The following is a 23,651-nucleotide window of genomic DNA, read 5'->3' on the forward strand; positions in this document are numbered from 1 at the left end:
TCAATTTGCCTGGTGGAGGTCACTGAGGTAGTCAAACAACTCCACAGTGGCAAAGCCCCGGGGATTGATGAGATTCATCCAGAGATGCTAAAAGCAACGGGTGTTGGGGGGTTGTCTTGGATGACACGCCTCTTCAACATTGCTTGAAAGTCTGGCACAGTGCCAAAAGAGTGGCAGTGGCAGTGGTACCTCTCTTCATAAAGGGGGGACCAGAGAGTGTGTGTCAATTACAGGGGTATCATACTACTCAGCCTCCCTGGTAAAGTCTACTCCAAGGTGCTGGAAAGGAGGGTTCGCCCGATAGTCGAACCAAGGATTGAAGAGGAACAATGCGGTTTTCATCCTGGTCGTGGAACGACGGACCAGCTCTTTACTCTTTCACGAATCTTGGAGGGGGCCTGGGAGTATGCTCATCCAGTCTACATGTGTTTTGTAGATTTGGAGAAGGCGTATCACCGGGTCCCCCAAGAGAAAATGTGGGAGGTGCTGCGGGAGTACGGGGTGAGGGGGTCCTTACTTGGGGCCATCCAATCCCTGTACGCCCAAAGCGAGAGCTGTGTTTGGGTGCTCAGCAGTAAGTCAGAGTCGTTTCCGGTGGGGGTTAGCCTTCGCCAGTGCTGCGCCTTATCACTAATCTTGTTTGTGGTTTTCATGGACAGGATATCGAGGCGTAGTCAGGGGGAGGAGGGTCTACAGTTCGGGGGGCTGCGGATTTCCTCGCTGATTTTTGCAGACGATGTGGTCCTGGTGGCACCCTCGGTCTATGGCCTCCAACTCTCACTGGAGCGGTTCGCAGCCGAGTGTGAAGCGGTTATGTGAAGCAGAGTATCAATAGATTAGCAGGCATAGATAGAAAACCCCGAATAAATCCCTTTAGTAAAAGTATTAACATCCCACTGGCATAGAGGAGTTAGATGTACACTGTGCCACTCCAACCCAGTCTCCAAAAAAAGCGTGAAATGGCTACGTTGGTCCACCGTGATAAACGTAGTCATGTCACGTTTTCCCCCAAAATAACGTTACTATGTTACGTTTCTATTGGCCCATTCATTTACATTGCTTTGCAAATAGGTCACGTGACTATCAAGTTTCCCGGTAGCGAAAAGAAAAACATGGCGGACGGTCAGCATAATCTCCGTGAAAAACACAATATTTTAAGAAAGCATCAGCATTTGTATGCATTTCGATGGCATTTCTAGCGAGAAGTATGCGTTATTCTTTCATAATCTTCTATCAGAGACTGTAGAAGACCTTCCGTTTATTCGTTTCTGCGAAGATTTGAGTGTCTCTTTGGGAAAGCGTGGCTACGCAACGCCTTTAACGGCGCATTATTAAAAAAACACTTCCAGTGGGGGCGTTACCGTAAAGAGGCGTTCAGCCTTAAAGCCACTAATCGCCAAACAAAACAAACTCAAAGCACACGAATCACATTATGACTTTTTAAACATAAATTCCCTTATTTTTATGAGTTTTCAATGAAAGAATGCATCATTTCCGGGTGTAGGCAAGCCCGGGACATCCCGAATTATGGGCAATTTTGATTTGTCCAGCTTTTTGACAGCTCCAGTCCCGACTTCCAATCACAGCCTCCTAAGTCAATGACGCGCCTTGAACTCTCGGTTGTTGTGAAGTTGTGTGAGTGCAACTCCCCCCCCGAACATTACGTCTTGTTTACATGGAAAAGGGGGGCGGGGCTTCGCCTTCAGAGCGGAGCGTCATTTCTCGCTCCACACGTCTCCTCTTTTTACTGGCCAGGAAAACGGGCGATCTATCCCACGTGGGTCTGGCCCCATTCCATTGGCTCTGACGAATCCAGGGAGAGGCGGGACTTATCATTTTCCTGGCAAACGGAGCTGCATTGCTTGCCCTGTGCGTGAAGTGGCCGTGAGGCCTCCACTAAAGTCTCTCTCTATTTGTTCTGCTTTACTCAATAAAAGTAAAACCTTTACAGATATACTGTCCACACACTAGGCTAACATAACGGAGATTCCAGGCTTCGTCCTTTATGTTTTATGGGGATAAAGCCTCTGTAAGTAGTTTTTTCCCAAGCAAATCTGAGTTTCTTCTGTTTTTTGTGTGTCCCATACAAATATCAAAATATATATACTGATTTTCACATCCAAACACACTCACTTATGTTCCCTTTTATCATGACAACAAGAAATTTCAAGATAAACCTTTTGCTTTCATAAATATGACAGTTTTAGTGTGTAAAGGCCCAGCAGTGTACGGTCCGAGGGCCCCTATCGGGCCACTTGTTAGATGGGTTTGATGGGTTACTGACTAAAATATATGCCCCCACCCCCTAACTTGATTTAGGTCTGTTGCCTCAGGGCAACTTGTAAATATAATAGGTCAAACAAGCAATGTAAGCATTAAGAAAGTAGTGCATTTTGAGCACATTAACCACAAATGGATTCAAACATAAATTCAAAAATATTAAACAAAGAAATTAAATGACCAACACTGTATGTACAAAATCCACATACAAAACATGTAAACTTAAAGGGCTTGTTTGTGTCAAATTGTATGGCATACACATTCAACTGACCTACAATAACCTGAAGAATGTCTTAAAATACTGAAGGGGGGGACATGATATCATTAGAAATGTTATGCCAGGGAGAGCACAGAATGTATTGTGGGGTGTTCAACAAGGAGGATTTTCAACCTCTACTATGTCTCCATCCTCATCTTGATCGACAGACTCACTGTCACTGTCATCAGACATGCGTTATCCTAGTTTAGTGTGTAAATGCAATTTCCAGCATGAGGCCTAAAAAACGCCTACAGGAATAAAAGGGTTAAACCAGATACAACTTGCTTGTTTGACTTATTTGACTTATTATATTTACAACTTGCCCTGAGGCAGTTAGGGGGTGGGGGCATACATTTTAGTCAGTAACCCATCCAACCCATCTTGAAACTCAGTCGAAGGAGTCTAACGCCGGAGTCACAGGGTGCAACAAAACTCTGTAGTGAAAAAAGTGAAGGCCGAGGCATGCTGGGTGAAGTGCGATCCCGGCCCTTTCGGGACAGTGTTGTGCCTGAACGCGTTCATTGAACGATAGTTCATGAACTCGTTGATATTTTGGGCGAACGTGAACTGAACGTACTGTATTAATGCCCGATGAACGTTACTGTGAACTCGTTCATTCTGGTTTCTACGGCACGTTCTTTCAGGTTAATGTCGTTCAATGGGGTGCCAGATTTCTATAGAAAACACACCGTAAACGCGCATTGATAAGTGTAGCAGAGGCGGCGTATAATAATTTTAAAGAGTTTTATGAAGTTACTGACAAGGTCGGTGAGGATGGGAGGAATCTGACCTTTCTTTGCAAACATTTGCACCTTAATGATTACTGTCCTGTTTTTTTTTTTATAATACCTTATTTAAAAAAGACCATTCAAGCAGCATGTGTTTGAGAATGTAGTGTAGGGGTAAACTCTGCAACTGCTGCTAGTGTGGAGTGAATGACAGCAACATTAAAGCAACAAAGGGGAAATGCTGTCCCTTCAATGCTAATGTAAACCCTGGTTGGATAAGGATTCAAAATTGGATATGAAGATTAAATCTGATGCATAGCTTCAGTGTTAAAACTGATCAAATAATTGCTGTCTGTGGTTCTGGGCTGTGGCAATATATATAAAAATAAAAAAAATAGCTCGCAGCAACGTATGGAAAAAAAGAACTAAACTAGTTCATTTTTTCGAACCGTGAACTTATTTCAAATATTTTGAACTATGAACTGAACTAGTTCATTTTTAAAATGTGTGAACTAAACTTTGAACTAGTTAATGTAGAAAGTAAACTTTCCCAACACTGGCTATAGGACCCCGGAAGATGATGAACTATGCCTGGGAAGAGCCTGAAGCCATGCCGGTACGAGCATGATGTGCAAATTAGTCATCAGATCAAAGTATAGTAGTGATAGACTAATCGAACCATCTAACAAGTGGCCCGATAGGGGCCCCCGGACTGTACACTGCTGGGCATTTACACACTAAAACTGTCATATTTATGAAAGCAAAAGGTTTATCTTGAAATTTCTTGTTGTCATGATAAAAGGGAACATAAGTGAGTGTGTTTGGATGTGAAAATCAGTATATATATTTTGATATTTGTATGGGACACACAAAAAACAGAAGAAACTCAGATTTGCTTGGGAAAAAACTACTTACAGAGGCTTTATCCCCATAAAACATAAAGGACGAAGCCTGGAATCTCCGTTATGTTAGCCTAGTGTGTGGACAGTATATCTGTAAATGTTTTACTTTTATTGAGTAAAGCAGAACAAATAGAGAGAGACTTTAGTGGAGGCCTCACGGCCACTTCACGCACAGGGCAAGCAATGCAGCTCCGTTTGCCGGGAAAATGATAAGTCCCGCCTCTCCATGGATTCGTCAGAGCCAATGGAATGGGGCCAGACCCACGTGGGATAGATCGCCCGTTTTCCTGGCCAGTAAAAAGAGGAGACGTGTGGAGCGAGAAATGACGCTCCGCTCTGAAGGCGAAGCCCCGCCCCCCTTTTCCATGTAAACAAGACGTAATGTTCGGGGGGGGAGTTGCACTCACACAACTTCACAACAACCGAGAGTTCAAGGCGCGTCATTGACTTAGGAGGCTGTGATTGGAAGTCGGGACTGGAGCTGTCAAAAAGCTGGACAAATCAAAATTGCCCATAATTCGGGATGTCCCGGGCTTGCCTACACCCGGAAATGATGCATTCTTTCATTGAAAACTCATAAAAATAAGGGAATTTATGTTTAAAAAGTCATAATGTGATTCGTGTGCTTTGAGTTTGTTTTGTTTGGCGATTAGTGGCTTTAAGGCTGAACGCCTCTTTACGGTAACGCCCCCACTGGAAGTGTTTTTTTAATAATGCGCCGTTAAAGGCGTTGCGTAGCCACGCTTTCCCAAAGAGACACTCAAATCTTCGCAGAAACGAATAAACGGAAGGTCTTCTACAGTCTCTGATAGAAGATTATGAAAGAATAACGCATACTTCTCGCTAGAAATGCCATCGAAATGCATACAAATGCTGATGCTTTCTTAAAATATTGTGTTTTTCACGGAGATTATGCTGACCGTCCGCCATGTTTTTCTTTTCGCTACCGGGAAACTTGATAGTCACGTGACCTATTTGCAAAGCAATGTAAATGAATGGGCCAATAGAAACGTAACATAGTAACGTTATTTTGGGGGAAAACGTGACATGACTACGTTTATCACGGTGGACCAACGTAGCCATTTCACGCTTTTTTTGGAGACTGGGTTGGCCACTCGGAAATTTAGCAAATGTATGAGAATGAAAATGTATTAAATCTCCACAAATTCGCTTTCTTACATAAAACAACATAAAAGTGACTGGAGCTTTACTAAGATGGATTCCATTCACATCCACATGTAATTACCAACCTGAAAGCACCAGGAAGAACATTGGGCTGAACCATCCACATAGCAAGGCACTATCAGCAGACAAACATTCAGCTACTTTTCCTTTAAAATAAGCTTTGTGACAAACCTCTGATTTTCTAGTACAGCTTAAAAATGGACGAGTACTTTGTCTGTCCTCTGGGCAGCTGTTGTCCACACATGTCCAGGCTCCCTGTTCTTAGCTGAGGACTACGCTGCCCATGCTTCAGCCTTTGTCAGATGTTTGCAACACTCAGCAGCAGCTGGCAGGGCCACGCAGCTCTAGCTGGGAAGCTCTAAATTATGATTTATTAGTTCAGAAGACACACAAGGACAGTTCTGTTGGATCGGCGCTGTTAGATCACGTTTTCTCTCTGTCTCCTTGTGTCCGTTTATTGCCTGATTTACCGCTGCTAGTGCAGCTCCAGGACAGCAAAGAGCTGCTAGCTTATATTTTCATCACAGACACAGGAAGGAAGGAGGAAATGAAATGAGGTGAGCACTGAGCATTATATGAATGAAAAAAAAATCCTGTGTTTAGGCTGAAATGTATAAACACAAAAGGGATACAGGAGCTGATGCTTTCTGATGAAGGATCTTTTTCTTAGATATATCTTTCTATCTTTATTATTAGATTTTTTTTAAACTTCAACATGCCTCAACTTCATAAACAATGCGTGTGAAAACATGTCAATCCAACCGCACAGCGGAAGTATAACAGTGGTTATCAGAAGTAACGCAAAGTAATAAATGCATGTAACTATTCCAAATAACGGCAGCAGAAAAGCCCTGCACTGTGAGCTGATGCAACACGAGGGGTGCAGGCCAGACGGACTACTGATGCAGGCTGAATAAATCCCACACTTGGGAGACGTTTTTTTTCCATCACAGAAATAGTTTTCACATAATGTACTGTTTGAGATGATTGGACTGCTCATGGTTGAAGCCAACCAACCAAAAGACAGCATTCTTTCCGATCCAGCACCACAAACGAATCCACGTTTTCACTCTACTACTTATCTGGCCTTGGTGTGGAGAAAAAAGATTGACTAGGTGTCAGATATGCTGTGAAATAGATCATTTCACACTGAAGGGATGAAATGGTTGTTACACTGCACGATACAATGTAGTGAGAGTCACGGTAGGCACACACGTTACTGCTGTCTTAGCTCTTGCCTGCTATCTATAAACCGCAGATGAGAAAAGGTCATGAATGTGTGTGTCAGCTGCAGCCATCTGTTAAGCAGCTGTGGAATGATGTCGCACATGGTACCTCTCACTCTGTCTCTGATCCCTCCCCTGGTGGAGGGAGAGGTGAGCTGAGCTAAGTGGTGCAGAGATGGTTTATAGGTAAAAAAAAAAAACTTTCTGAAAAGCTTTGCTCACCAACACACACACACACTGACTAAAGGCTGATACATTGTGCTTAGTAGCACTGCATCAATTACTACTCTATTTACTATGTACATGTCCACTACAAGGGTCTATAAATACAATACAATACAGTTGTTAAATAAAAGAAGTTACTTCTTTTATTTAACAACTGTATTGTATTAACTGTCCTTGTAAAGCTTTCAGTAGCCAAACAATATTGTTACTAGCTTGTTGGTAAAACAATTGTCACAAGGTAACCATATAGTATGTATAATCAATATCAAGAGTGAATATTGGACTTGCCTTCTTCAGAATTCCCAAGTGCTAATGTTAAAAGTGAAATAATGTCTGTTTTATTGTAAATGTTGCCTGATAGAATTGTGAAGAAAAATTGTGTAAGGCATTTCAGATTAAAATTTTAGGAAACCTAGATGTCAGCGTGACAGAACAAGTGGTGGTATCTGCTTGGAGTGCTTTCCAAGTGGCTTTGACACATTAAATCTAACAGAGTTGGCTCACTGGCATCAGAACTGGCCCTCTGCATGAATACCTGTGTGCACCTCAAGGAACCCACAAAGAACATTTTGTCCTTGTGACAGCCTTCTAATAATGCATCATTGCATATTATTCATCATCCCTAATTAAATAGCATCATAACATCGTGAAGAAAACTGAGCAAAAAAACCATTCATAGAAATGTGTAGAGTGTCAGATTCCACATGTTCATCAGACTGGTGCGAGCGATTTAAGCTAACAGCTGATTCTGTGTATTTCATCAGCCAATCTTAGTTTGCAGAATGCAGAGGAAAAACACCAATGTTACACGGAAAAAGGATTGTGATCTTCCCATGATGCAACCTTAACTAACCCCAGCTTTAGTTTTTCCACTGCATGCTCCTTTTTCCACCTTTGCTCATTTCCGAGGTTTGATACCGTTTGATCCTTTTACAGTGACTCAGGAGAAATGTGTGCACGTCTGTACACGGCAACCCGAACACAGTCCAAACTGACTTTCTGTTTCTCTGCACCTCATTGAGACAATTAAGAAAAACTATGAAATATGAAATGTATTGATCTACCATCAGTAATATTGTCAATTAACCATGACCACAATAAAACCGTTTGTTGCAAATCCCGTTTTTAAAGTAAAAAATGTAATTCTTGGTATGGCAAATGTGTAATTTTACAATACGACTTATCTTCCTGTTTTTAATATTAGACTTATCTATGTTTAGACCCTTTCAATTCACCTGTCCTCTCAAGTTCATTAGCACATCTGTGTTGATATCGTCTCTTCTTTGACCACAAGAAGGAGACGAATGGGGGAGCAGATGTTTGTGTCATTGGGCTGACACCTACCTGGTCCTCCTGCCCTTTATAAGCTACACAGGTCCTGCGTTTATGGCTCGTCCTCCTGGAGACTGCAGATTCTGCAGTCTTTATTATTTAAATTTAAGTACGTATTTGTATATGTTTATCAGCAGGGTTCAAAATGAGGGGGATCTGGGGGGGTCCCGGACCCCCTATAAGTCATTAGGGACCCCCCATAAGAATTTATTTTTTGATTTTGGGGGGTCCTCAACAAATATTTTTAACATTAAAAATGATTGTGAAAAGGTCTTTAATGACGTTTTATATTTATAACAATAATTAATTTATTTCCTAGCGCAATTGGGCAGCAATCAGGGCAGCTAATAGCATCACAGATTGTTGTTGTGGTCTATGGCGCAGACACGTAGGTTATTGTTGAACGCGGCAAAAACGAAGCCTCATAAAAAGTGCTTCGATTAGGTTTATATCTCCATAATAATTGCTTATTATAGTAAAATATTTGGAGTTGGTGTTCCTATATCAAAAGTTGCATTAACTAACCTGGATACCCAGTGTAACGTAATGATTAGAAGAGTGTGTCTGTCAACGTTTCTTGCTGTATGTGTATGAAGCCAAAAAACCTGCCAGCTAACAGCAGCACATTCACAAACATATTGCTGAAAATCTACAAAATGCATCACAAATCCATTGCAGCGTTCACGATTGTATAAGTGGACACTACATCACAACCACGTATGAAAACATGTATTTAAGAAAATATATTTAAAAATGATAGGAACGATCGGGATTCGAACCCTGTCGGTCAAAACATCCTGAAGCCCACTGCTCTACACAGTGAGCTATGAAGATTCACAGGTGTCCCTGTGTGGTACAGGTCTCTTAAGGGCCATTATCTACCGGACCGAATAGCAACTCTGATTCTGGTCTTTATAGACATCATTATTATTCAATCCAGCGGCTAGTCGTTTTACAAATTCCATTAACATAAGGGATGAGAAACGCCAGTTGTATTTCATCAAACCTTTTGAAGGTGCATGGAGTTGCCATAATGAGTACACCTGGTGGATTTAGGTAACTTAGTTAACTTCCTTGCTCAAGGAAAGAATGACCTGTTATCCACTTTGTCATGTCAGGGATTTATATAAGGTGCTGTAACTTTGTTGCTCCAGAGTTAGAGGGTTACCTGTTTGATTATAGCCAATCCACTCATCCAGACACCACTACAATACTGGGAGTAGCCTAAACCATGAAAAACATCCCAAGACCATTATCCCACCTTCAAAATATGTCAATATAATTTTGCCTGCAGTATATAGTGTAGCAAGGTAGTCTTCAGTATTTTTTATAGTTACATTTTAGGGGACCCCCCAAGAGTCCTAAGTCATTTCGAACCCTGTTTATCAGGACAAACTAAGTGTCAAGGAGTGAAACCGGACAACTGAAGAGCACGACTCCGGGGTACAGCTGGGTTTTATTCATTAGACGTGTTCGAGGACAAGCATTGTACGTACCCAAAAAACGGAACAAGACGAACATGCAACAAAAAGCACAGAGCATGAGGGAAGGTGACGTTAACTATAGTCAGCACACGGGGAATAGAGCAAAAGAAGTCAAACCCCTGAAACAAGACGGAAACATGGGGATTTTCAGAGTAAAACAGCAGATAAGGAAATACGTATCTGTGTTCCAATATACCTCGAAATGCTTCGATTGAAAAGGATGCGGACTTGTTAAATAAAGCAGCTTAAAGCTGTCTTTGCTTTTGTATCGTCCATCAAGCTTCAGATCTCTAGGTGCAATAAATAGCTGCTATGTTGTCAAACATAGAATGTGTGCATGTTTTAAGATGTTTTAATATTGTTTTTGTAACGTTTTATGTGCAAAGCAACATTTTCTATTGAATTATGAACAAGAGCTGTTTCTGCCTCTTGATCATTTTTTCACACCACGGAAACACATGTTACATGAACGTCTTCACATCTGTAACTGATATGTGTTACATTTAAGCAGATCTTGGAGTCTATATCGCGTTTCATGTTATTCATAAATGGCACCTCTGCACATTCCTTGGTTTCAAGCTTCACAAAACTACACTGAGAAATAACATTGTATTCTTTATATTTTTATGTTTCTTCTTTTTTTTTGCAAGACTTGATTTTATTATTTTCAACTTAGTTGTGTACTTTGTCTTAAGTTATTCACAGAATCATTGAGTGAAATCCCTTTCCTGGTGAAACCTTGTGATTGCTCAACAGCGTTGCATTGTGGCCCCAATGGTGGCATATATGTAACAACTAAACTATTCTCAGATGACATTCTTTGGGTGTTTTGGGTCCGATGTGGATTTATTGGGTCCATGGCAGTGGGGGAAGCTCTGTTTTGCCTCTATCGGTTGTCTTTTCAGTGCCTCCTGAAACAGTTCCTTAAATCACAAAATAAGTAAAAGAGAGACACAACATGTTGAACTCTTTTCAGAGCAGACCGAATAGTGTAAAGATACAAGGTGGATGAAAGCTGCACGCAGACAGGCTCCTTGTGAGCGCGAGCCCGCGCGCACGCAGTGCAGCCTCCTGCCAGACTTGCGTGCGTGCTTTTAAACGTGTACTTTTTCCCATTTAATTTGTAATGGACTTCAACTATAGGCTGTCATTTATCATCTTTAAGTTCTTCTGCAGGTACACACCTCTCTCTCTCTCTCTCTCTCACACACACACACACACACACACGCGCGCGCGCGCGCACACGCACACATGCACACACAGGGTCAACCACTTAACCCGCTTTAATCACAGGCGCCATTAACATCAACACGGCATTTTGTGGAAATCAACGCCGAGACATAAACTTGCTGTCACTTTCATATTTCAAAAGAAAATGCTCTAATTATCATTGAGCCTTGCGCACTGATTTGACCACCGCGCATTTAAAGGCTTTAATTTGGTCAGCTCTCTAAACCTAAAAACGTTCAAATTTGCATGGGATTGAGTTATGGCTGTGGCTATTTGTTGATCACGTGCAGCAATATCTTTCATGTACTTTTTAGTTGGATTGACCGAATCTTTTAAAAAGTTCAAGCACATAAAAGATGTTTAGTGTGTACAAACATGTTGTCGCGAGAAAACGTCAAAGCAGGTTTCAACAAGGTGATCTTATTTTGCAGAATATAATATCCCATTTTATTGTGTACAGCTTCCACTCTATAGTAACGGGTAATATGTTTAGATCAGTGCATGACATGATGATAAAAATGTAATATGTTAATTCATGTATTGTACAATAAAATTGAATTGAATTGAATTCGATGGAACCGGCTTACACGCCAATCTTTGGAATGTTTTGAAGCGAAGGGGTTATAAAATAGAGTTGTTAATAATGAATGCATTTAAATGTAAAATATTAGTTGTATCAAGGATAATTTCATTATAAAAGGATTTCCACTTTACTTAAATAGTATCTATTTTATAATACGAAGCCATAGAACATTTTCTCATTCAGAAATTCTTGATTTAAGAATTGACGATCTTTTAATGTCCACATAAAGCTTCTACCATAAATAAAAAAATATTGTTAGGTAAAGAGCTCAGGGAACGCGTGGCTTATTAAATCTACAGTGTCACGAGCCCGCTGATTCACGACGGATAAAAACGGATTCACGCGCCTCTCGTAGCGAAGACATTCCCCACAACAGGGCGCGCGCGCGCCCCCATTTAAACGCATAATCGCAGCTGTTTAATTGTTCAGTATCTCTGAACTGTCGTCTCTTTGCAACACCTTGCTTGAGAACGAAAAGTGTCAAAGGACCCAGTAGTAAAGATAAGGCCAATCCTTCATTTATGCTCACGTGGATGTTTACATGCACATCCGTTTGTCCCACACAATGAGTGCAGCCTGCTTTGTCATGAGTCGGTGGGACCTACCTGCAGTACAGTCCTGGGTGTCAGTGCAGAGCTGCTGAGGACTGTGCAGAGTGGCCGGGAAGACTGTTGGACCATGCAAGGACACAGAGTCCACTTTTCAACCACACTTTCTGCCCCTCACAGATGAAGGACGGAGCCCAACATGCAGGACTCCTCCAGACTGCATGCTCTGAAGTCATTGACGAAGAAAAGCTTGTAGCTGCACTTTTTGCTGTCGAAGAATGGCCCCCACTCCCCACAAGTGAGAGGCATTTAAATAAATGCTGCACATAAAAACAATTGGATGATAACCCAAATATAAGGTTTACATTCATGGAGGACCTTGTGTATCACCACTGCATTTGTGTACATTGTTCCCAGGTCCCCATAGTCAATAGAATTCCCCTAATTCTAATGTTTTGGACACTGACATGATTTTTAAAGAAAGGACAGTATGTTTATTTGGGGTTGGCATTATTTTCTCTCGTTGCTGCATGAATACGTAAAAGCTTATCTTGGCCTCTTGAATTCATTGATGAGAACTACATTATTTAGACATTCGAATGATTTTCTTTTTTTAAAGAAAGAAACATTTAAAGTTTTAGTTTACATTTGAAGTGTTCTTGGTTTAAGTTTCGTCAAATTATTTTGAACTATTTAAAAAGAGATCCTTCTACAAAAATATGATTCCACACCATTCTTTTTCCAGCCTTTCATTAAAAAAAATAAACGGATTAGAAGACTTAAGGATTAGATCTACCTCTTGGACTTTTTTTTGAATAAAACTACAAAGGTATTTCTCTTGACTGTCAAAGATTTTACATTTTAGATAATATATGTGAATATTACACATGAGTTGTTCTGAAAAAGAACAAGAACAGTGGTCCCTTCAACAGGTACAGCTGAAAAATCCCAAATAACGACTAAATAAATTGTGCCACGATGCAGTGCAGCGCCGCCCAACCACAGACTTAGCAACCAACATATAGTAAAACACAGACCATTGCATCTTTCGTAAAGCAGAATATTGAGAATAACAGGGAATTTTATCATTTATAGTCTTTTAATACAAAAACTTTGAATTTGAATTATAGTCTCGTAAAAAGATGTAAGCCTCAATATTCTGATATGTTTCAGTCTTTATCTGTTGATTCTGTCCCTTACATTCTCTGTTTCCATGTGTGGCTGTATCAGCATTCGTGTGTGTGTGTGTGTGTGTGTGTGGGAGGGGGAAGGGGGGGGTGTAAGGGATATCCTCTTGGCCTTGGGAAAAAAAATCGTGCACAAACTGACAGAAAACAGACTGTGGCATAGAGCTTCCTCTCAACTAATGAATTCCTGATCACATTTACACACACACAGACACACCCGTGCAAACACATACATGCAGACCTTTTTAGTTTCCAGCCCAAAGACTTTATTCAAGGAGAGTTTCTTCCAAGTAGAGATCAGTGAGATGGATGTACAACTTGAAATACTTTTTGTGCATTTGCTGTTCTTATGGTGGTTCATTATTGACTATAAAACTCCAGCACTGCATAATTAAAAAGGTTTCAGACGGAACCAGGATTTAGTTTCTCTTGTGTTGATTTTTTGAATTGGGTCCCAAATGTATGCGTAAAACTAGCTTCATCACACATGCTAGTGAAACATTGAAGGACATTTAGAGTCGGCTCATACAGAGTTGAAGTAGGCGAAGGAAGACGGATCCTCTTCACTGCCGGTGTCTTATGAGGCGGTTTTCAGTTCAGTTTGACAAGGGAGAAGACCACTGTTGTCTCGGTTCGCAGTGTCCTCTCTGACCAGCAGGGGGCAGAATAAGGTCCTTCTTGAGTCCACCAGATGAGGTGAGACAACTAAGTACAAGAAATACTGCTGCTATCACGGCTACTAGTAGTCACAACTCCTACAGCACCAAATAGTGACGTTTCCTCTACAAGGATAACCGTTAGCTCTATTCCTGATTCTACCATGATGGTAAATATTAGTATTAGAGCAATTTAAAATGCTATCTATTCCACAGCAAATAGGTTTTCTGATGTTATATTAACAATCTCCCATCTCATACACATACTCCATATGGGCCTTCGATAAACTTGACTCTTAAGCAAAATGACTTCTGTGTCTATAAATAAGCCAGGTCAGGTTCTGCAATAACTTTGAGATTAAACATACATTTGAGCTCAATATTCTCTAAAAATAGTTTCACCTAAATACAAATAAAAAACTGCACAATTTGAGGATAATCCAACCCAACTAGCAGCATTAATAAGCACTGCAGTTTCAGGCTTTAAGACAAAAACAAACATTGATTGTATAACACATTATTACATTCTATTTATATATGTATGAATGACATCCATTGCAGTCTGTCCATCCCGGGAGAGGGATCCCTCCTCTGACGTTCTCCCTAAGGTTTCTTCCCTTTTTTCCCCATTGAAGGGTTTTTTCATCTTTTGGGGAGTTTTTCTTGTGCCGATGTGAGGGTTTCAGGACAGAGCATGTTGCATGTGTACAGACTGTAAAGCCATCTGAGGCAAATTTGTAATTTGCAATTTTGGGCTATACAAAATAAAATGAATTGAATTGAATGAACCAATTTTGTTGGCCAGATATTGGTAACATGTGGGCCCAGTTTGATTCTGGGTTTCTCACCATGTTTCCTGGTTAAATAGGTGTTGCTACATTAGTCTATTTTTAGTAACAGTACACCACAATGCATATTGTCACAGGGCGTTTTACTAAAGTCCAAAACAAAAGCTGGGATCAAGCTGTTGCCTCCCAGCCAGAAGGTCCTTTGTTCTCCCTGTGACTGTCCGGATTCTCTCCAGGTACTCCGGCTCCTTCCCACAGTCCAAAGACATGTTTGGGGAATGGGTTGGTTGTTGAATCTAACTCAACTGTAGGTGTGCGGATGTGAGTGTCTCTGTGGTCGCTGACTTGCCTGTGTACCTTGTCTTTTGCCCAAAGTTAGCTGGGATTGACGGAGGATAAGGCAATGAGTCTCACAGCCTTTAATCTGGTGGTACGTCACGGGATAATCCTGTATTTCTGGACAGATGGCAGCAGGACAAAAAAAACCCTTCCTTGGTGTTAATCATCTTCAAAAACATTTTGCTCCGCGCAGGCACCTCACCGCGCCAATATCTCTGATCTCTGCTTCTTACGTTTCCTTAAGAAACACTGCCTCCTCTGACTTCTCAAACGCTCACACTTCTAAAACGGAAACGTTTACTCTTAGTTGAAAAGATGAGAAAAATACCTCCTCTAGTTTTAAAAAGGTTCACAACAACCTGTAACCTGAAGCCACATGTGCCTCTATAACGCAGTTCACTAGGAACATTTCCAAAGCAGTACAAAGGCTACATGCAGATCCCGTAAACCTCAGCGCTTTTGAGACATCTGAGAAGAAATGGAGCTTCAGTTGCAGGGCCGATGATTCCCCCACTTTACTTACTGCAAAAGGCCTGTGGCTACCACCATTGGTAGTTATCACTGCTCACTTCAACCACCAAGCTGAACAAAAGACAAACCAGCCCTCAATGTACCAACAGTCCCCCCACAACACCAAAAATGTTTCTGCTGTGGGTCTCAGACTACGTCTGATCAAACAGGTTTATGTTCAACCTCTAGCTTGAAAACCTTCTGGTTTAAGGTCAGTGATAACGAAGGAAATGAAATACCAGGATTATGGTTCTGTTTGAAGTTGCTTAGCACACAAACTATACGTATAGGACTGAGGCCACCACAGTGTTTTTATAACGTGAGACCTGTCCACACACACACACAGAATGTTTGGGAGGCAGGTTAGTAGCAGTGCTCTGGTTTAATGGGGTACTTACCTGAACCAGCCACCAATAAATCCTGTGGTACAAAAGGTTTTTCATTTTCAGCTTGAGAGACTAAACGTAGCATGACTTCATGGACATGCTAATGATTAAATTAGACTAGCCTCAGGGGACAAATAGAGACATATGTTCTCTGATAGGGTCCAACAGTGTTTTCTTTCTCTCTCAAGAACTCAGAACGGACAAAGTCAGAGGCAAATGAATTTCAGATTACACCTATATACGATAAAACACATCCCCTGTCCCAAAACCCTCACACCACCGGAGGAAAAACTCTTTAAAAAATGCAAACCCTTTGATAGGGAGAAGAAAGCAAAGAAACCATAGGACTGTAAAAGAGGATCCCTCTCCCAGGGTGTTATGTGTACAGAATGAACAGATAAAATATTTATAGTACATTCAATTAATACCACAGAATAGTCAGCCAGGTGTACGGCGGGACCACTGCAGGGGCAACTACCATCCGAAACAACCATCATCAGATACAACCACCATCCGATACAACCACCATCAGATACTACCACCATTTGATACAACCACCATCAGATACAACCACCATCCGATACAACCACCATCAGATACTACCACCATTTGATACAACCACCATCAGATACAACCACTATCCGATACAACCACCATCAGATACTACCACCATTCGATACAACCACCATCAGATACAACCACTATCCGATACAACCACCATCAGATACAACCACCATCCGATACAACCATCATCAGACACAATTGATGTGATTAATTTAACTAAGATTAATAGCAGCAGCAGGTGTATGGTGGTTACCAGCAGAGCCTATATATTTCGATTGAAACCTGCAAGGCGAGAAAGCACAAATAGTATGAGATGTGTGATGTTAATGAGATGTGAATTCTTAGAGAAGGAGAGAGAGGAGCTCAGTGTGTCCTAGGAAATCACCCAGCAGCCTAGGCCTATAGCAGCTTAACTAAGGGCAAGTCCAAGCTGACCTGAGCCAGCCCTAACTATATGACGTATCAAAGAGGAACGATTTATGCTTTATCTTAAATGAGCTGACCGAGTCTGCCCCCCGGACTGAAAGTGGAAGCTGGTTCCACAAAAGAGGAGCTTGATAACTGAAGGCTCTGGCCCCCATCCTACTTTTTAAAACTCTAGGAACAATAAGTAACCAGCATCTCTAGTAGGGCAATATGATGTTATAAGCTCCTTAAGATAAGACAATGCCTCACGAGTTAGTGCCTTGTAGGTGAGAAGAAGTACTTTAAATTATATTCTTGATTTAACAGGGAGCCATTACAGAGAAGCTAATACAGGATTACTATCATCCCTTTTCTTAGTTTTTATCTGATCTAAAGCATCCAAGTATTTATCAGGCCTCACATCTGCATCCAAGGTTCCTACACCCGAGGATCGACACTGGTTAAAGGCAGGAGGCCATCAACCTTCTCTCTAATATTTAGAATCTTATCATTAAAGAATTTATTGGTGACCTTAGAACATTAGATGATAAATAACTGTAGAACAATCTTCTCTTTCTTTATTTACCTTGTCTTTAATTAAGGGTGTTCATAGTTGCAGTGCATCTATGCATCTGAATAATAGACCTTCCTATTTCTGTTAACATTTTCTTGTGATAAAACTCATGCTACATCACAGACAAAGACACACAGAGACTGTCATCGGTACATCTGTGGCTCACAGGGCTGCTTTATTAACTGCTGGACATACACTCATACACAAACACATACAGAGAAAGGGAACCTATCAGTCACATCTTGGCCAAATTCAGTTAACCTTTGGTTTATTGGGGCAGAGACGCAGGGCCAGAGCCAGGGGCCAACGCACACACACACACACACACACACACACACACACACACACACACACAGGCCTGTGGTACACAGTAAATTAATTAACGATAGTCCAGAACCTAGTCTGGAAATCGTCACTGAGGCATCTGGTCAGCTCGGCTGCTCTCTGCTGATGATCTCTTATTTGTCTCATGTTTAACCAGAGCTACATTCTCCAAACAACATCTCTAAAACAAGCAAGAAAACTAAAGGGTTGTGGTTGTGGAATTTTCAGATATCAAATAGTAAAGCTATAGCATGTATTGGTGAGTGGTTGAGGTGCTGATGAGGGTCTTGTTACCTTTGGACCAAACCAGCCAAACTATCCCTGACTCCAGGTTTCATGTCAAGCCAAGATAAGTGGCTGCAGGCTGTATCCATACAATATATTTAACACAGTGGTATTACTTTACTTCAGAGCAATTTAAACATCCTTTCAACTATTCTATTGTTATTTACCAAAATAGCTTTACAGTAGTTTCTGTGCAAAATATAGAAATATTAGCAATTCTGGCATTCTAGCAAAAGAATGCCAGAATTCTTGCAAAGTGAAAACTCAGTGTGGCTGCTATGCGGTCGACTGAAAGTGCTGTTCCTGCCCACTCACTGACCCCAGCTGTCCCAGAGAACTGCAGCCACAGGTTTCACATTTGCTCCCCATGCAAAAATGTAAAAACCACGGGTTATAAATGCAATGTACGTCGCTTTGCTAAATGACATGTGATTTAAAAGGTTAGATGGAAAATAAGAGCTGATCGAAACAGCTAATGTGCTGATTGACAGCTCTGAACAATTACTGCGAGGAAATAATGAGTGAGCATGCGGGATTAGCAGATGTATGATGAATAAGCTACGGAGTTAAGCATACAAGAGTATATAGTGCTCATATCTGAATATGCGATAAATACCATAAATGCTGCTTGCTCGTGGTGGATTTCATGATCAAAATAGCCAAAATTGAGCAAAGTTGTGTTTGAAAGAATGTTATTTGTGATACCATATACAGTATGTCCGCTTAATGCGAAATCGGTAACTTTTGCTAGCCCGTTGGCCAACTTTTGATGGTATGGTGTTCTATCTGTAAGTGGTCACAAAATACTACATGCACTTGGAATGTTGTGTTGTGTTTCTAAAATGAAGAAACACCGGACAGACAGAAAACATCTTGGAATGAAAAGTTAAAAAGAAAAGTATTTAATAAAAGAAAAGGTGCCTCCCTACAGGTATTTATACAGATTGGTAAAGGTGTGAAAGACAGTGGCCACGCCCCCTGGTCTCCTGGTGAGTTCATTGTAGCTTGGATTTCAAATGTCTCTCAGTCAATATAAGTTGTGTATTACATGAATATTACATTGAATACAATCATACAATCATAGCTGTACATTGGTATTATTCTATTGATTACATAGTTCCAAAACCATGGTTGTAACCTGGTGTACAATAAATGCATTTTATTTATAGTTTTTGAACAATTTATTTCTAATATCCTACAGTTGAAAAAAGTTTATAATATAATATTTGGCAAGTAGATTAAGAAAGCCATGATCCAACGTGGTTAGCTAAGGAAACTAAGTGTAACTATTTCATGAGTGTTTAAAGTTTGCCACATGTGCACGCTGAAGGCAGCTACTATTAGGAATGTGAACTTTTTTTTAGTCACCGAAAACATCAAAAGCCTTTGCTTAAAAGCCCTTGTAATTGTAATATATATGATATGATAAGCTGGTTCCTCAACTGAGTGGTTGAGTGTCCATGTATTTTTCTGGAAATCAATTAAAGTAGTTTCTATGTTGTTAACCCATTAATAACGGTATAGCTAGTCATGTAGTGTGATAACAGAAGGCGTACAATATGGTATCAATATCAGGAGTTGGCACAAGTCGAGCCGGAACATTTTTTTAGATCAGCCAGTTTTGCCCTTTATGCGTAGCTAAATGTTTGATGGTTGTATAAATATAGGGAAATGACTAATGAACATGGTAAAACTAAATATGGACAGGTTTTATTCTGAGGCCGCCAGCCAACTGTAATATTTACACACTAACAATGAGGCTCAACTTGGTGGAACATTGCGTGTGTGTGTATGTCTGTGTGGGGGGATGAGGTGGGGGGGGTGCATGTGGATGCCAAAGTAAAAAACCTGAGGTGGTTATAAGTTATATGTTTCTCTCACTCTCTTTTCCTCTCTCTCACACGGCAGCTAAAAGATTTTAAGTGTATATTTGTCTCAGTGCCAGTTTCCTTCCATTAAGTACCGAGCAGTTGGCATTCAAAGCCTTCAACCTGCAGCAGAGCCTGAAAAACATGTGGCATGGTCCAACACTCAGCCATAACCCTGTATAACTTGTAATGTTGCAAAAGCCTCTTACCCAGAGCCCTGGGGAACCTGTTTAATGCTAAAACTGGACCATCGACTGGACGGAATAACCACATAGTCATGGTGACGTCCCCCATTCGTTATTGGACTGCTGTCTTTAAGCCTTGAATGTGGTGATTTTGCCATGGCCATCTTGGATTATGGATGTGGATTTGATTAATTTTTCTCAACAAATAAAAAGTAACCCTATTTGGAAAGTGGAGGAGTACTTTAGAGTCTGCCTTTATAGCTTTGCTAGCAGCAGCGACCTGTTAATGACAGTAATCTGGCCCAGAAGCGTACCCCAAAGGTTTGGACACACTTTCTCATTGAGTTGAATGAGTCAAAACTTTAGACTGCTACTGCAATAGACTATGAGTCTTATGTAAGAGATCGCCATTGGTTTTTTAAATGGACAGCCATCTTTACAAATAGTCAATGATTGTGGTTTTGAAGTATGGCGTGTACCCAATGCATTTTTAAAATATGATATCTGTGCAAAATATATGCTTTTCCTGCATATCCTGTTTGCATGTCTCAGCAGCGCTGGGGCCTTGGAGAAATGACCCTTAGGACGCTGGTCTCAGCTTGGCCTAATGCTGATTAAAGGTATCAATGTGTAACATAAAATCTAGCCAATCAGCGTCATATATTTTTGACAAATATTCTACAAATGTTTTTTGAGGAAAAGAAATGGCAGAAGATGGTCAGACTGTAAAGTAATTACCTATCTCTTTAATATTTATTTAACCTGGGGGATTGTCTACAACCTGATCATCTGAATGTTCCTGTTTGTTGCCATGTCATTATTTGGGGTTGACCTGAGATCTCAGATCTCACTGTGGTGAGAGTCACATCATGATTTCCTGCAGACAACAAAAACACAGTTTTAATAAATTACAATTTTAATTTCAACTCATAATCTTTAGCTACTGTTAGTAGTCTGTGGTTTCTTTGCAATAGACATTGCATTAAAACACATTTGAAAGAATTTGAGATTATGAGTTGCTTAACAAACAATTACACAATCAGTGTTTGAACATAGTAGCCTGAATTACCTTCAAGTTTAAATGTGTTGGTGTGTATGTGCTTGTGTCTATGCACAAGTATGCTTTGTGTGTGCCCAATGGATAAGAAATGCTATCTTGACTTACTCTTTCCACAATGAGGTCACTGAAACACACAAGCCCTGTGCATTTGTGTGTGTTAGTGCGTGTTGGAATAATTGAACAAACAGTTAGGCCCACAGTCTGGTTCCCATGGTATTAGTAGTAGTGGAGCAGAGCAGGAGATACGAGTGTGTATGTGTGTGTGTGTGTTAGAGAGAGGTGCCAGTATTATCAGCAGAGCAGTAGGAAGGTTATGCTACACTAACAGGAATGTCTCTCATCATTCCTGACACAGTCCAGCTGTCCCTCAGCCCACCTTCCACCCCTTCCTCTTCCTGACCCTCTCTCTCTCTCTCTCTCTCACCCATCCCCATTTCACAACACTCACGTCCATAAGAAGAAATGAATGGAGATGACGTTCAATACATTTAAAATGGTTGATGTGTATAATTTCTTACAATAACATTGTTGTGAAAAAGAACCATACCGGAAGTTATCTCAAGACACTTTTCATAGAGCAAGCCCTCATTTATCACAGAGAAACTCACAGAGAAAGAAGATACTCCTCTTTAAGATTGTGCATCTACAAAAATCCTTTGGTAAACTATTTCTTAATTACTAACACATTTTAACATTGGTGAGTTTGCTATTAGTATTTGGGGTGAGGCTTTTGTTCGAAGATTCAAGCATAATACAGTATATAATCACTATGCAACACAGACTTGCCCTACAACATCTATTGGTAGTTCATTTGCTACACAAAAACTGGGCAACATAGCAGATGTCTTAACATTAAAAGTTAAAGTCAGGTGACTCTTGATAAGGGATGACACAAGGCCAGGTCTTCACTTCCCTCTCCAATGTTAAATGTGATCCGACATAGGCCTCAAGTACTCCAGAAATACAAACAAAGAGACCACAAATTGAGACAAATTAAAACTTCATTAGAGCTGGGGGAACTCTGCCCCCCACATTTCCTGTGTGTCGTGACTGTAAAACAAAGGATAAGTGTCTGCCAACATGGTCACTACCTCTAGTTATGAAAAGTAAAGCCAATGTTTCCTCTTACATACATTCTTTCTCTGAAGTCGGTACCGTACGCAGACACTGTTGTATTAGCACCCTGGACTTTAGAGCAGGACTCGACAAACGGCACGTTCAGTTCAAAAGCACGATGTCTCATTTGTTCAGAGACGGTGGCGATTATTCAAAGCAGCAATGTGAAGCTCCACCAAAAGACAAAGCACCACTGTTTAGAGCAAATGTACCCAGTTAAACCCAAAATAAAGGCAGAGAACCCAATACGATCAGAATCCTAACATAACATTTTACAGTTGAAGGACAATTCGATTTACCTCAACTTTACGATCTTTTTTTCCTAACTTTACTAACTACTTTGATAATCATGGCACTATAGACGTTTTGTAATCTTCTTGACCTTTGCATTGGGAAATTCTCTCTGGACCTTGTTGAATTTCAATCGAATACCCGTGCCAACTGGCCTTCTTAAAAGGTTATTGAGACGATTAATTAGAATATAAATATGTTGAAATGGCAGTGAACTCATTCTTCAAAATTAAAAATTATCATTTGATGTAATATTTAAAACTACATCAAGAGCATTTTCAAAATAGCAAAATTGAGAATATCAAAACATGTTTTAACATGTTCTACCTATCCATCTTTTCTCAGAGGGGAAAGGGAGCACGCTTTGATAAGTGTGTGCATGTGTGTGTCTGGCTGGGTGGGGGGGGCACACTTACCTGTTTTAGATCCATGAAGATGATGGCATCCATCAAACCAAACACAGGAAACTGATTTGGCTTAACAGCGTAATCACTGGCGCCAGACATGGCACAGAGGGCATGCGTCTGTGTCTTTGAGTATGTGTGGAACCTCCACTTAGCAAACAAACAAAATATAGTGATGGAGATCTAAGAGAAAATAGTCTTCTAGATACGATGCTCATAAACAATTTGACCTGCCATGAAGCAAAACACACATTTATTTCAGAGGTAGTGGCCCCATTAATTGTAGAGTTAATTCACTCAATTTGAGTTCCTCAAACATATTAGTTGTGTGCTTTTGAAATCTCAAAGCATGTTTATCTCTTGATGCATTTCTAAGGCTGCGTGAAATGACCCCAAATAGCTCCTGGAAACAGTTTAGCTGTCCAGTAGTTTTCTCTCTTTGTTATCTAAAATAATTGGAATTTTGAATTCCTAAAGTTTGTAGGTTTATTGAGTATTGAGTGTTATTTAATTTTGTTTTCATTAAAAATTGCTCTTTCTTTGCGCCGTTCCCATTGCTAAGAATGTTTGTTCAATGAAATTCAGCCTTCAATGAGACTTTGCTCCTACATTAAAACGTCACATCAATAGACTCATAGATGATATGCTTTTACTCAGTCGTATTTGCTGAAGGGAATTATAATGGTATAAAAGTATTTTGTTGTAATGTGAAGTTTCTGTGGTCAGT

This window comes from Pungitius pungitius, chromosome 9 (genome assembly GCF_949316345.1).
Source record: "Pungitius pungitius chromosome 9, fPunPun2.1, whole genome shotgun sequence".
In the NCBI taxonomy this organism is placed as follows: domain Eukaryota; kingdom Metazoa; phylum Chordata; class Actinopteri; order Perciformes; family Gasterosteidae; genus Pungitius; species Pungitius pungitius.